Source organism: Acanthochromis polyacanthus, chromosome 3 (assembly GCF_021347895.1).
Source record: "Acanthochromis polyacanthus isolate Apoly-LR-REF ecotype Palm Island chromosome 3, KAUST_Apoly_ChrSc, whole genome shotgun sequence".
NCBI lineage: Eukaryota > Metazoa > Chordata > Actinopteri > Pomacentridae > Acanthochromis > Acanthochromis polyacanthus.
This window is the reverse complement of record NC_067115.1, coordinates 28,516,696-28,529,922: the sequence shown is the minus strand read 5'-3', so window position 1 is coordinate 28,529,922 and position 13,227 is coordinate 28,516,696. Positions and strand designations below refer to the sequence as shown.

Here is a 13,227-nt window from a genome sequence, read left to right as displayed (position 1 = left end):
CAAATCTGGAACCTGCCGTCGAATAAGTGACAGACCTTTCCACAAGGGGAATGAAAAATTATAATAACTGCATTAATCAATTATGCTCTTATATTCGACATTTACGGTTGTAATGGTTGTAGTCACAGCAGTTAAATGGTCAGTTCTGATCAGCTGAAAAACACTGAAAAAAATGCAGAAGTCTGACCAGTCAATTATCTGTCTTCTAACAAATGAACTCCATATGAGTCAGCTTTGTTGTTCTTTCGTTTTCCCGAAACAGATTTATCATAAAAGCCGTGTAGACTGTGTTGTGAGTCATTGGTTTTCAAGAGTGAGACTGAAAGGTCTGTCATTTCCATGACTACAACCCTTGTGACCCTTGGTAGAGCAGCTGACATACGGTAGGGTTTTATTTACTTTATTTTACCTCATTTAATGAAGCTTATACATAAGTCAAATGAGGAATATCTGTTCACTTGAATTCTGTATTCATTCCTCTGGGTTAATATGGGCTATTCCTGCTGTTCTGTTTTCTTCACTGTCAATCTTAACATCACTACAGTCATCCAATGATCTATCCGCCCGCATTCTTCAAGCCAGTCAGACCTTGTTCTTTAAATTCATTGATATTCAGTCTTTTAAAAGACTTGGATTGTACATCCCTCTTTCTATCTATGTCTACCTCTTCCAAGTTGTTCAGGACGTCTCAGCCAGACTCCATCAGCCGTCTACTAACTTTCCTCCTCCACCACCACCACCACCAGCGTCTAGTCTCCTCCCGGTCCTCATCTCCTACATTCATCTGGGACTACGCCCTATAATGTCTATGATGCCAAAATATCTAAATTAAATTGTTTTTAGATTAGATTAGACTCATCTCTGTTGTCAGTACACAGAGTTCAAATACTAAGTCCATGGAATGCAGTTTAGTATCTAACCAGTCGTATAAAAGCAGCAGTAAAGTGCATCATATACAGTGTAGTATATGCTACAATATAAACAGGATTATGGACAGGATGGTACAAAACACTAGCCTCGCCCTGCTAGACCCATGTTCTGAAAATCCAGCCTCGAGCCTTATGGAGGGTAACTAGACCCACCCTGGCAGAGAATTAAATTCGTTGCCATGGGTTGTCTAGCGCGGCTAGGCTAACAAAACACACTAATGTATGAATATACAAATGCATACTACCATTCAAAAGTTTGGGGTCACTTAGAAATGTCCTTGTTTTTGAAAGAAAAGCAATTTTTTTCAATGAAGATAACATTAAATGAATCAGAAATCCAGTCTAGACATTCCTAATGTGGTAAATGACAATTGTAGCTGGAAACAGTTGATTTTTAATGGAATATCTCCATTGGGGTACAGAGGAACATTTCCAGCAACCATCACTCCTGTGTTCTAATGCTACATTGTGTTAGCTAACGGTGTTGAAAGGCTCATTGATGATTAGAAAACCCCTGTTCAATTTTGTTTGCACTTGAACACAAGTTTTCATGGAAAATGTGAAATTGCCTGGGTGACCCCAAACTTTTGAACATTAGCGTATGTTTGCAACCATTGTCATGATTTCCCCAAATTTCTCCCATTCTTGTCATTTTACATCTGGCACTGGCCAAACTCGTCGTACAGGCATTTACACAAACTGTTTACAGACGTCGTGATCGTCTGGTTGCTTTCTCGGCCCATCAACTTCACTGCAGTGATGTCACTCTGTTCTCGGATCTCAGTAATTACTGAAAGAAAAAGAAACTAAGGCCAAAACTGTATTTTTATAAAGTCCCAAGTTGTAATAAATCGGAATTATCCTTAAACATTGTTTGCTAAAAAGTCTGTCAAACAAGCACATCTTCCGGCTGCACTGAGTGGGAATAACAACATTTTCGACTCCTAGGCCAGGATTTCAGTGATTTAGGACCTCTGCGTCTGAAACATGTGTGTGCGTGATTAAACAGGATCCTGCAGCCAGAATAATGTTAAACTATTCCATCCTGAATGAGTGGTTTGTTGGTGTTGACTGAGTACTGGCAAACAGTCTGTCCATCTCAGACCAAGAATCCAGGATGTCCAGAGATGAGTGATCTCTTTGCGGTGGTAAGGTCACTGACTTTGGGCTCTGACTTAACAATATCTTCACTTGTCCAAACCAAAAATATTCTAATACTGACCAGCACATATGAGTGACCTATGACTGAACCGGAAAGACTTTGAAATTAAAAGTAGAGGCCACAGATGTTTGTGGTGTTGTGGTGGATGTGGTATAGGGAGTATTGATTGGAACAGTGTCTTTAGTTTTTCTACTCTGACATCTTGAGGGTCCTCTGGGATGAATTTGTGCCTCTTTACGCTGTCAACACCTCGTGACAGGACAGTGACACAACCTTTGCAGGAGCTCTCTCTTAATACAGAACCATATCTGTGGTGGTTCATGTTTTTGCTGCATTTTGCTACATTACAGATATTTTGCAATAGGCACAGATGGCCTGACTTGGCTCAGCTTGGCTGTCCTTCATTACCGATCTTAAACAATCCCCAAATACTCCATTAGAGCTGCACTGTGGCCAACTGATCAGACTGAGTTTATGTTTGGCAGCTTCTCTGTGGATCCTAAATGGGCTTGAGAGACACTAAATCCAAAATAAACAAAAAGTGAATATATTTAATTTCAGAAACAATTTAAACATTATTTATATACTATAATCAACAGACTAGATCTAGAGTTAATACAGATTTTTTTTTAATTATTTATTGCTATACTTCAGAGTCACTCTCTGGCTGTACAAAAACATCCTGTGATAACTGCAACACATCTTCTACCGTTCAAAAGTTTGGGGTCACTTAGAAATGTCCTTGTTTTTGAAAGAAAACCAATGTTTTTCAATGAAGATAACATTAAATGAATCAGAAATCCAGTCTAGACATTGTTAATGTGATAAATGACTATTCTAGATGGAAACAGCTGATTTTTAATGGAATATCTCCATAGAGGTACAGAGGAACACTTCCAGCAACCATCACTCCTGTGTTCTAATGCTACATTGTGTTAGCTAATCAGCTAATTGATGATTAGAAAACCCTTGTACAATGATGTTAGCACAAGAATAAAAGTGTGAATTTTCATGGAAAACATGAAATTGTCCAGTTGACCCCAAACCTTTGAATGGTAGTGTAGGTGATATCAAACTTGCTCTGTTTCATTTGATTATTTCATGTTTTGGCACTCAAACCCCACCCAGTCTGACCTCAAAAAAAGGTTTAAAAACTTAGTAAACTGTGTGGCCTCCGTGTAAAAGAAACCCTCCTGAATAAATAATCATTAGCATTAGAATGGATTAGAAAATGTAAGAAATTTTCAACAGTTCATTCATAGAGTTAGGGTTAGTCACTGTTTGGATCTGCTGGAAAAAATATTCAGAAATTTAAAATATGCATGAATTGGAAAATGTTCAAAATATAAAGTACAAAAGTACAACTTTTAGCTCTTAAAACTTGCAAACAAGCATATGAAGTTAATAATTTGACCAAACAGCAATTGAAAGCTCTGACTTACAATAAGATCTGGTGGAGCACCTTCCTAAGAATGGTACACATTAAGTGAATCAAATTGTACACTATTAAAAACAAACCAGGCATGGATGGCTAGACGGACTGAGTGGTCACAAATGTGCCGGGATAAAAAGATCTGAGAGGGAATTACAGCGAGAGAAGCCTCTGCTTGAAATGTACAACGAGGTCCTCCTCCGTGACTTTCCTGTGCACCGACATCACAGGTTTGGGGACAATGGAGCATTGTGTGGCAGTCATTCAATCCACTACTACGCAGTAACACTGATAGCGAGTGATCACAGAAAAATGATGTCACCACAGCTGCTTGCAGGAACAACAAAGAAGTACCTTTTAGGATGGGCAGATCTGAAGTCAGATTAAAGCCAGAAGGGAACTTAGAGTTCGCAGAGTCCCAAATGACACACACACACACACACACACACACACACACACACACTGATTACACAGCAGTGTCGGGTGAATTTCTCCACAGACGTTACCTGTAACCTGTGTCAGAGTTCAAAAGACTTTTCAGCTTTAAACGATTTCTCTTAACAGAGATTATGCAGAATTTAGGCTCTAAGAACTAAAAGCTAAAGACTGACAGTCAGAGAGCTAAATCTCAACCCTTCATAAACTATTATTTTGGCTTCCAGCAGACACAGAGCAACATTAGTATGCTTTTCATGTTTCAACAGATCTTCCAACCTGAGGAAGTCGTTCGTCTCTAATCTCTGAATAAGATTCATAGTTGCATAAATTTATGCAATTTATGCAACAAAAGATATTTTTTTTGCCCCCGGGAAGGATCTGGCACAAAAACAATTTGTAACATTGAGAAAAAGATCAGGTTTCAGTTTACAGAATAAAAAATGTCTTCCCCATAGTTGCATTGGTTGTCTCACATAGCCAGACTATTCTCTACAGCTTTGTGTCAGTGATGGAGAATGGTCTGGCTGCACCATGTGACCATTTTGCTATAAGAGAAAAAGCGCTCTGTCATGTTTGTGGTGACACCAGTGTAACAAGCACTTTGAGTGCCCCAGTGTCTTCCTTGTAAAGTTTTATGTCTGACCTTAACTCATTAAGTCCTTTAAGGAAAATGGGTCTGGGTTCTTATGGGTTAAAAGTTTGGGGTCACTTAGAAATGTCCTTATTTTTGAAAGAAAAGTGTTTTTTTTTCAATGCAGATAACATTAAATGAATCAGAAATCCAGTCCAGACATTGTTAATGTAGTAAATGACTATTCTAGCTGGAAACAGCTGATTATTAATGGAATATCTCCATAGAGGTACAGAGGAACATTTCCAGCAACCATCACTCCTGTGTTCTAATGCTACATTGTGTTAGCTATTGGTGCTGAAAGGCTAAATGATGATTAGAGAACCCTTGTGCAATTATGTTAGCACATGAATAAAAGTGTGAGTTTTCATGGGAAACATGAAACTGCCTGGGTGACCCCAAACTTTTGAACAGCAGAGTATTTCTTTGTGAACCAGTCTCAATTGTAATTAGAGGTTCTGAGCACTGCATGTAGTGATAGTGCCCCTACAAAATTGAAATTGCTTTGCTAGAACCAAGGATGAACACACTTGCATTAAAATGGCAAAAATGGCCAAAAAAAGAAAGAAAATAAAAAGAAAGCAGAATTGTCTTATTGCGTGATAAACTATGACAAAAGCTTGTTGTTTGCTGTTGGAGGCTGTTATTGTTATTTACCATAGTGGAGAGGATTTGGAAACAGTAACATGCAGGGACTCAAAGGGTGGAGAAAGTGAAGTTAGATGGGCGTTGAACAAGAACAGTAATTAACAATCCTGTTTGTCCAGTGTTTTGTCGATGCATCTATCCCATCCAATCTCTTCCCTGTGCCGAGTTTGTGGCTCTCTAACTATGTTATCTCTAATTTTGATTTGCTCCCATCATCATTTCTAGGACCCCCAGTGGTTTCATTGTCACGAATAAATGTAACTGTGGGTCCCAAATGGCGTGTGGGGATTTCTTTAGCGGTCAGACAGTGTCCTCTAGCCACAGGAATGAATGTCGATTCAATATTTATTGATTCTGTTCTCATGAGAAAAATGTTTGCTTACTGAGCTGCTTAAGACTCCTGAAAGATCACCACCAGACATGATGTTACAGACAGTGTACAAGGTGAGCTTTTTCACTGCTGCTGCATCTGAGAATTATGTTAACACTAAAGTTGTACCCTGGAAATAAAGACAAAAACATAAACTAACAGATGCTAAAAAAAATCTCTGCTAGGGAGCCAGATGCAGAAGACCAGGCAGGCAGAAACAGTCCAGTGATTTTAACGGTGAAAAGATACAGAGGCTCACATGCACAGTGAGTCTAAACAGAAGCAACAGAGAATCCACAGGCTGTACAGTAACCTTGATCGTCTGGCAGCGAGCAGATGGAAACGGTTGGTATGAATGTGAATGAGGAACAGGTGAGCAGATAGGTGTGGGAGTCAGGTGATTAAGACCAGTGGTCAAAACCGAAGTCATCTGGTCATCAGGTGGTTAGCGGAAGTGAGCACCTCTAGCTGAGTGCAGGAACAGAACGACTGAAATGAGCAGGAGTTGTGAAAATCTGTATGTTTTTTTTTTAAAGATTAAAGATTACGTACAAGCTTTATTTGACAGGGAGTCCTTAGCAGATTGGAGCTGAATCTGCTCTGGAACCCAACTCAGTCCCAAAACTGGGTTGTTTTTCTACAACAGGGGTGTCAAACATGCGGCCCGCGGGCCAAAACCAGCCCTCCAGAGGATCTAATCCGGCCCACAGGTCGACTTTGTAAAGTGTAAAAATTTTCAGAGAAGACATCAACTGCAAATTTTAAATTTTTAAACTATGAGTTAAAAAATAACTTCTAGACCATGACAAGTTGTTTTGATCATAAAGTAAAATACTAGATTTTCATTGTTCTTTTGTCATTTTGTCATCAAGATCAATAACGCAGTTTAAAAAGGATGGACTGTAAGTGGAGACGATGGATCCTGCCGAGGAGGAAGCTTTGACCACTGATGGCCTCCAACTGGAGCGGCAGCGTCTGATCAAGTCAACCGTCGATGGCTGTCAGTTCACTCATGACAGATTTTTAGATCGTGTTGTTGGAACTGTTGGAACTGAAATCTGGATGAGTTGCAGCAAAAAACAGTCAAGGTGCAACAGTATAGATAGATAGATAGATAGATAGATACTTTATTAATCCTGAGGTAAATTCAACGGAGCTTAAACCTTAACTGGTTTGTTTCACTGGCAAGACTGCTGAAGAAAATGCATGTAAAAGAAAAACTGCTGAGCTGATACACTGATTGAATGGGGGAAGTCTCGGTATAAATCCATCCCTGCAGCGTAAATCTGAGCAAGATTTATATGTTTATTTGAATGAGGAAACCAACCAGTTTTACACTTTTGTATAAACCACATTAGCAGATAGCATCTTGTCACCCGAGTGAATATTTCTTTGGTGAAAACATTTGCACAGCGTGCATATCAAACGCAGCACTTGGGGAAAATGCAGAATGTGTTAGTCATAATTCTGCTTATCTCACATGTGTGACAGATCACATTTTAGTAAATAAACCGGCCCATTACCACCTCTGTAAGTTATATTCAACATCAGAATGTGTTGAACCTGGAGTCGGACAGCTGCTCATATTAATCAAACAGCCCACTTCCCTTTATGACACCAAGCAAATAGTCATAAATGCTCTTATCGGCCTTTCTAATAGTGTGGACGTTACATTCAGATTCATAGTGGCGTTAACTATTACATTTCATCTTTATCACATCCAGCGATCACTTCTTTTTCACGGGCCTCGTTTATAACAGCCGGACAGCTTGTTACATAATGAAATTCAAAGCACTCTATCGACCAGGGAGATCTCGCACTCCGTTGACTTATATTTACATATATTTTGTTTTCCCACTACAGGCAAACAGACATGATGAATGTATGACCCTGCTGGGACACAGAGCTGGTCTGAGATCAGCCAACTTCCAGGCTCTACTGTAAAGTCTGGAGAGGGAACATTTTATTCTGTTTTATCTCAACATGACAAATAAAGGCTCTTTTCTTTAAAGTGCAATCTGCAGATGGCAAGAATGTGTTAATTTCTTTGCAAAATAAGCTGTTAAAACATACAAAGTCACATGTTTTGTTACAGTCACAGCTTAGGCTGTGAGCTGTGGCAGGGCTCTCTCTCTCTTTGCAGGTGTGTGCTGTGCTGATGAGGAGTCCAGTTGTGTGTCACCTGTCATCAGCAGATCATGTGCAGGTGGAGGCTAGCTAATCAGGTCCTGGCGTCCTATAAGGACCGTCGTCAGTCGGTGCTTGACCCTGGACTGTCTTTGTCCCTCCATGCTAACCTCTGCTTGCTTTTGGTTACCTGACTCCTCCAGCTCCTTGGTCTGCTCCTGGTCCCCCGTGGATTCTGGCTGGGTCAAGGAAAATCATCTGTCGTCTCCCTAGGTTAGCATAGCGGCTGTGTTAGCTCCCTATAGTCGAGAGCAGTTTGGGTTGAGCTTTTGGGTTTCAGTGCAGAGTTCTGGTTGCTTAGTTTTTGTTAGTTAGTTTTCCCTTGTTATTTTGTTCTCCTGCCTTGGTACTACAAACGGTGGGTTAACCTTAGCTTTTGGGTTTGTTTTGTTATTAGTCTTCCCTGCTTCTAGAGGCTCCTAGGTTGTTCCCTGAGTTCACCCTGAGTTGTACAGCTAGTTCTGGTTCTGGTTGTAGTTCTGTATTCTTCCTTGTTCTGTGAATAAATTCGTTGTTGTTGTAAACCAGTGAAGCCATGATAATTTTTTTTGGCAAAAATTTGATCTAGCTTCCCCCCGTTTGGCCTGGATTGTGTATAAATATATAATTATCATGGCTTCACTGGTACAGAAAAAGAAACGTGATTATTATTTAAAGAATTGCTCATCAGAACAGATCCTTACTGTCACCGTCAGGTACCTGGGGGTGCGATGTCATGAGGCGCTGCGGTGCCCCCACTCAACCCCCACTCAACCCCCGCGCTGTACTGACACTACAGTGTCGCTTCACACTGACACCTGCTGGCTCTTAAAATCATTACATGTAAACATTTAAATTTAGTTAAATAATTTTCAGGATTTAATTATTATCATAATAGTAAAAGAACAAGGAAAAATGGTTGTCATAATTTTTCCCGGAACAGAATAGTGCAACCACAATTAGTGTAAGCAAAAAGTGACTGATAAATGGAGGTTATTTAATGGTTCATAATGGTTCTGATGGGTCGTGGTTAGCACCTTGCATGGCAGCTCCCGCCATCAGTGTGTGAATGTGTGTGTGAATGGGTAAATGTGACATATCATGTAAAGCGCTTTGGATAAAAGCGCTATATAAATACAACCATTTACCATTCATAAGTCCGACAGCTGAGGGGAAGAAATTGATTTTGTGGTAGGAGGTTTTTGTCCATATGTTGTTAGATATAGTCAATAAATAATGTGAGTTTGTGTCATAACATGAAAATCAAAGTGAAAATGTTGTGAATGTCACAGGATGCTTATGTAGTTGTCTTTGAGGCAGGGAGGGGATTTTTTTAAAATATATTTTTTAATCAAAAAAAGTTTTTCCAAGGTCTTGGCACTCGTCATCAAAAGGCGTGTCTGTGGCGGCACGAAGAATTTCGATGTTTCGCCATGAAAACTGAATTATTTATAACTTTAAACAAAGTTATTTTATGTTGTTATGTCATGTTATGTTACGCTATGTTATGTTATGTTATGTTAATTTTTCTTATTACGTAATGGTAAAGTTATGGTAGTATTTTTTATATTTTCTTTTGTTATATAATTTATGTTTATTATTTAATTTTCTATTTGTCTAGTACAAGAGGGTACTGTAAAACACCCCATCTATTGGCAACAGGAAGTTTTATCAAAATACTCCGCAAAAGTCTGAGTACGTGGAAATGGCGACCCCTGGATTTTGACAGTTCGCCATGAAACAGGAAATGCTGTGTAAATGCCCTGAACATGCTCCAATCTGCCTCACACTTTACATGTATGACCAGAGTCCTGCCCTGATCACATCCATATGCTGATATACAGTCACAGTCATAGCGTCACCTTGTGGCTAGACAGTAAGTAGTGTATAAGTGGCCTATACATGCTCCAATCTGACTGAAATTTTACATGTATGATCAGAGTTCGGGCTGCTCAGTGGAGTAGTGGTTAGCACTTTCGCCTTGCAGCAAGAAGATCCCTGGTTCGAATCCCGGGGTGGGCCTGGGATCTTTCTGCATGGAGTTTGCATGTTCTCCCTGAGCATGCGTGGGTTTTCTCCGGGTACTCCGGCTTCCTCCCACAGTCCAAAAATATGCTGAGGTTAATTGGTTACTCTAAATTGCCCGTAGGTGTGAATGTGAGTGTGATTGTTCGTCTGTGTATGTGGCCCTGCGACAGGCTGGCGACCTGTCCAGGGTGTCCCCTGCCTTTGCCCGAGTCATCTGGGATAGGCTCTAGCACCCCCCGCGACCCTAGTGAGGATAAAGCGGTGTATAGAGGATGGATGGATGGATGGATGGATGATCAGAGTTCGGTCCTGATGACATCAATAGACCAATATACAGTCACAGTGATAGCGCCACCTGGTGGACTGACAGCAAATGCTGTGTAACTGCCCCATACGTGCTTCAATCTGCCTGAAATTTTACGTGTGATCAGAGTCCAGTCCTGATGATATCCACAGGCCAAAATACACTCTCGGTCTCAGCGTCACCTGGTGGACATGTGTGGATTTGCTGACCAACAACGATGCGAGGACCTGTCCAATGCTGGTTGCAGCTTTAATTTGTCTTGTTGTTGCTGGTTTTTGTCTCTTTTTTGTCTGGCTTTTGTCGTTTGTCTCATGTTTTTGTCGTTTTGTGTTTCCTTTTTGTCTCACTCGTGTCTTTCATCTTATTTTTGTCATTTTGTGTTTTGCTTTATTCATTGTTTTGTGTATTGTTTTGTTTTGTGTTTGTCTCATTTTTGGTTGTTTTGGGTCTTATTTTGGTAATATTTTGTCTTGTTTTTTGTTTTACTTTTGTCATTTTAATCATAAAGTAAAATATATCATTCAGTTCCACATATCTGTGACTTACAGATCACAGAGTGTCTTTGTAAACACTCTGTGATCTGTAAGTTGTAATGTGTAAATGATAAAATGAGGCATAATGTTGCTGAAACTTAATTAATTTTTCAAGGAAATTTCAGGTTGTTCATAATATTTTGTAAAAAGACAATTTCTTTGATACGAACATTTTCACAATGTACTTGTTTTGCACTTAAAGGGAAACATTTGGAGTTGTGGTTATTTATATATATGTTATTATGCTCTGATTTTACTGGTCCGGCCGACTTGAGATCAAATTGGGCTGAATGTGGCCCCTGAACTAGAATGAGTTTGACATCCCTGATCTACAACCTTGAAGGACTGGACATGTCAATATCTTTGGATGGTTGACACTGTTTATCAAGCTTCTCTGAGGTTTATTACGAACTGTAAAACGTCGACACACCCCTGTGAGTTCTACTCTCGGGTGGGATGGCCTGCTTTAGCTCCTTGAAGGATCAGTCATTAGTATACTTTCATATATAAGGCAGCACTTGGAATATTGCTACATATGTTCTGTAACTGCATAGAAAAGTGCTGATCTTCACTCACTCCGTTCACAAGATCATTTGTTGCTTTCTGTTCCATATGCTCGTACTGAATTGGGTAAAAAGGCTTTGGTTTACTCTGCACCTTTTGAATGGAATATGCTACAGAAAAGTTGGAAACTAACAGAGTTAATCACATCGAACGCTTTAAAATCCAAACTGGGAGTTCTTGAGGCCACTTGTTTTTCATAATTTGTAAATTCAAATTTTTTATTTTTGTTGTAATTAAATTAAATTGGATTTAATTACGTGCAATTTTGTAACTGTGTTTTGCATGTGCTGCTGTCTATCTTGGCCAGGACTCCCTTGCAAAAGAGGTTGCTAGTCTCAGTGGAATTTCTCCTGGTTAAATGAAGGTTAATCATATATTGAATAAATAGCATCTGAAAATCCTAATCAACTGCAAGTAATACACCCAAGTGGCAGATTAAAAAAGCACACCAGCTTGTAAAGCCTTCTCTCTAACCGTTGGTACCAAAGATGTGTTTACATCTCCCCTACCTACACAGGACACTGTGTTCTTCTTCTTCCAATAAAAACTGTTAAGTTGCCGAAGCAGCTTTTTGGCTCCAGCACGTACGAAACCTGAAAACACTATTGCTGCACATTCACGGACAGGTCTGCGAGTTTCAGGCCAAAGATTGTAAACGCCACTGTAATTACTGCAGACATTTTAAAGCAGCACTTCAGGGTAAACTGCCAATAGCATGCATGAGCCAGACATAGCATGTACACCACCGGGCTCACATGCATGTGGCCGAGGCTGGCTTCAATTAAAACACTATTACTGTCAAAACTAATCAACACTCCTCATGGGGATCTCAGCAGCAATAATTAAGCCTTCATTTATCTGTGCTGTCCATGCACTGTTGAGGTCTAAGTATGCTATTAAAATCCCACAGATGGTATTATCTAATTTTCTGGTTTACCATATTGATTCAATGGAATATTTGGAAAATCACAGTTTATCATGAGAACACGGTATTTATAGCCCGTATTGGTCAAGCACATCATAAATCTCATTTGGGAGCGTCAGCCACAAGCTGCCAGACTCTAGCCCCAGAGCTAACTGCTCTGCTGAATGTATACCTGGAGCCTGTTATTCACGGTTCATGCTTGGCTGAACCACAGGCTGAAATTTTCTTTTCAAATATGTCAACCTCCGCATAGACAACTATATTTAATCCTCTCTCCTCCCATGTAATATGGCTGTGACCTTAAAGACTAAAGAACAAAAGCCCAGTATGTATGCATGGTATTGTTCTGTGTAATACCTGTGCTCTAGTGTCTTTTAGTTGCACCTCTTTAACGCTATTCGCCCATGAGACATGATCATGGAATGCCAAAGCTGCCTTTTCTGTCATATCAATGGTCTATATCAGGGGTGTCAAACTCATTTTAGTTCAGGGGCCACATTCAGCCCAATTTGATATCAAGTGACCAGTAAAATTTTAGTATAATAACCAATAAAAAACAAAAAAAAATCCACATTTTTTTGTATTTATTTTGGTCATTCTGAAAATGTTCACATTTAAGCAGCTATAAAACATTTTGAACAACCTGAAATTTATTAAGCAAAATAAGTGAAAAATTAACAATATTATGCCTCAGTTGATCATTTACATGTGCATTACGACTTACAATCCAATCCAATCCAATCCAGCTTTACCACCGATTGAACCAAGTGCTGTACATACAGGTCACAGTTTATCTAGAAAAGGTACAAAACATTTAGTGACAGGTATCTGGAACTGAACAATATACTATTTTATAACATGTCAAGATCTATCATTTATAATAAGAAGAACTTTATTTGTGTAGCACCTTTCAGAAGAATATTATTATTATTATTCTGAGTTTATTTAAGAAGGGACCATGTACAATATTAAACATAAATGTTTCCATTTGATGCATTGTACCAGAGATAGCTTTAAGCTAATTTTCATCTGCAGTCCCCCAGCAAGTCACAATAAAAACATCACAACATTACGTTATAAAAAGTACATAACCAGTT

At 39.4% G+C, this 13,227-nt stretch overlaps 1 protein-coding gene across 1 annotated transcript in view; it reads right to left on the bottom strand.

Moving 5' to 3' along the window:
- Nucleotides 1–13,227, bottom strand: part of gstcd (glutathione S-transferase, C-terminal domain containing) — a 457,968-nt gene that overhangs the window by 79,841 nt on the left and 364,900 nt on the right. The gene's annotated exons all lie outside the window — the stretch shown is intronic.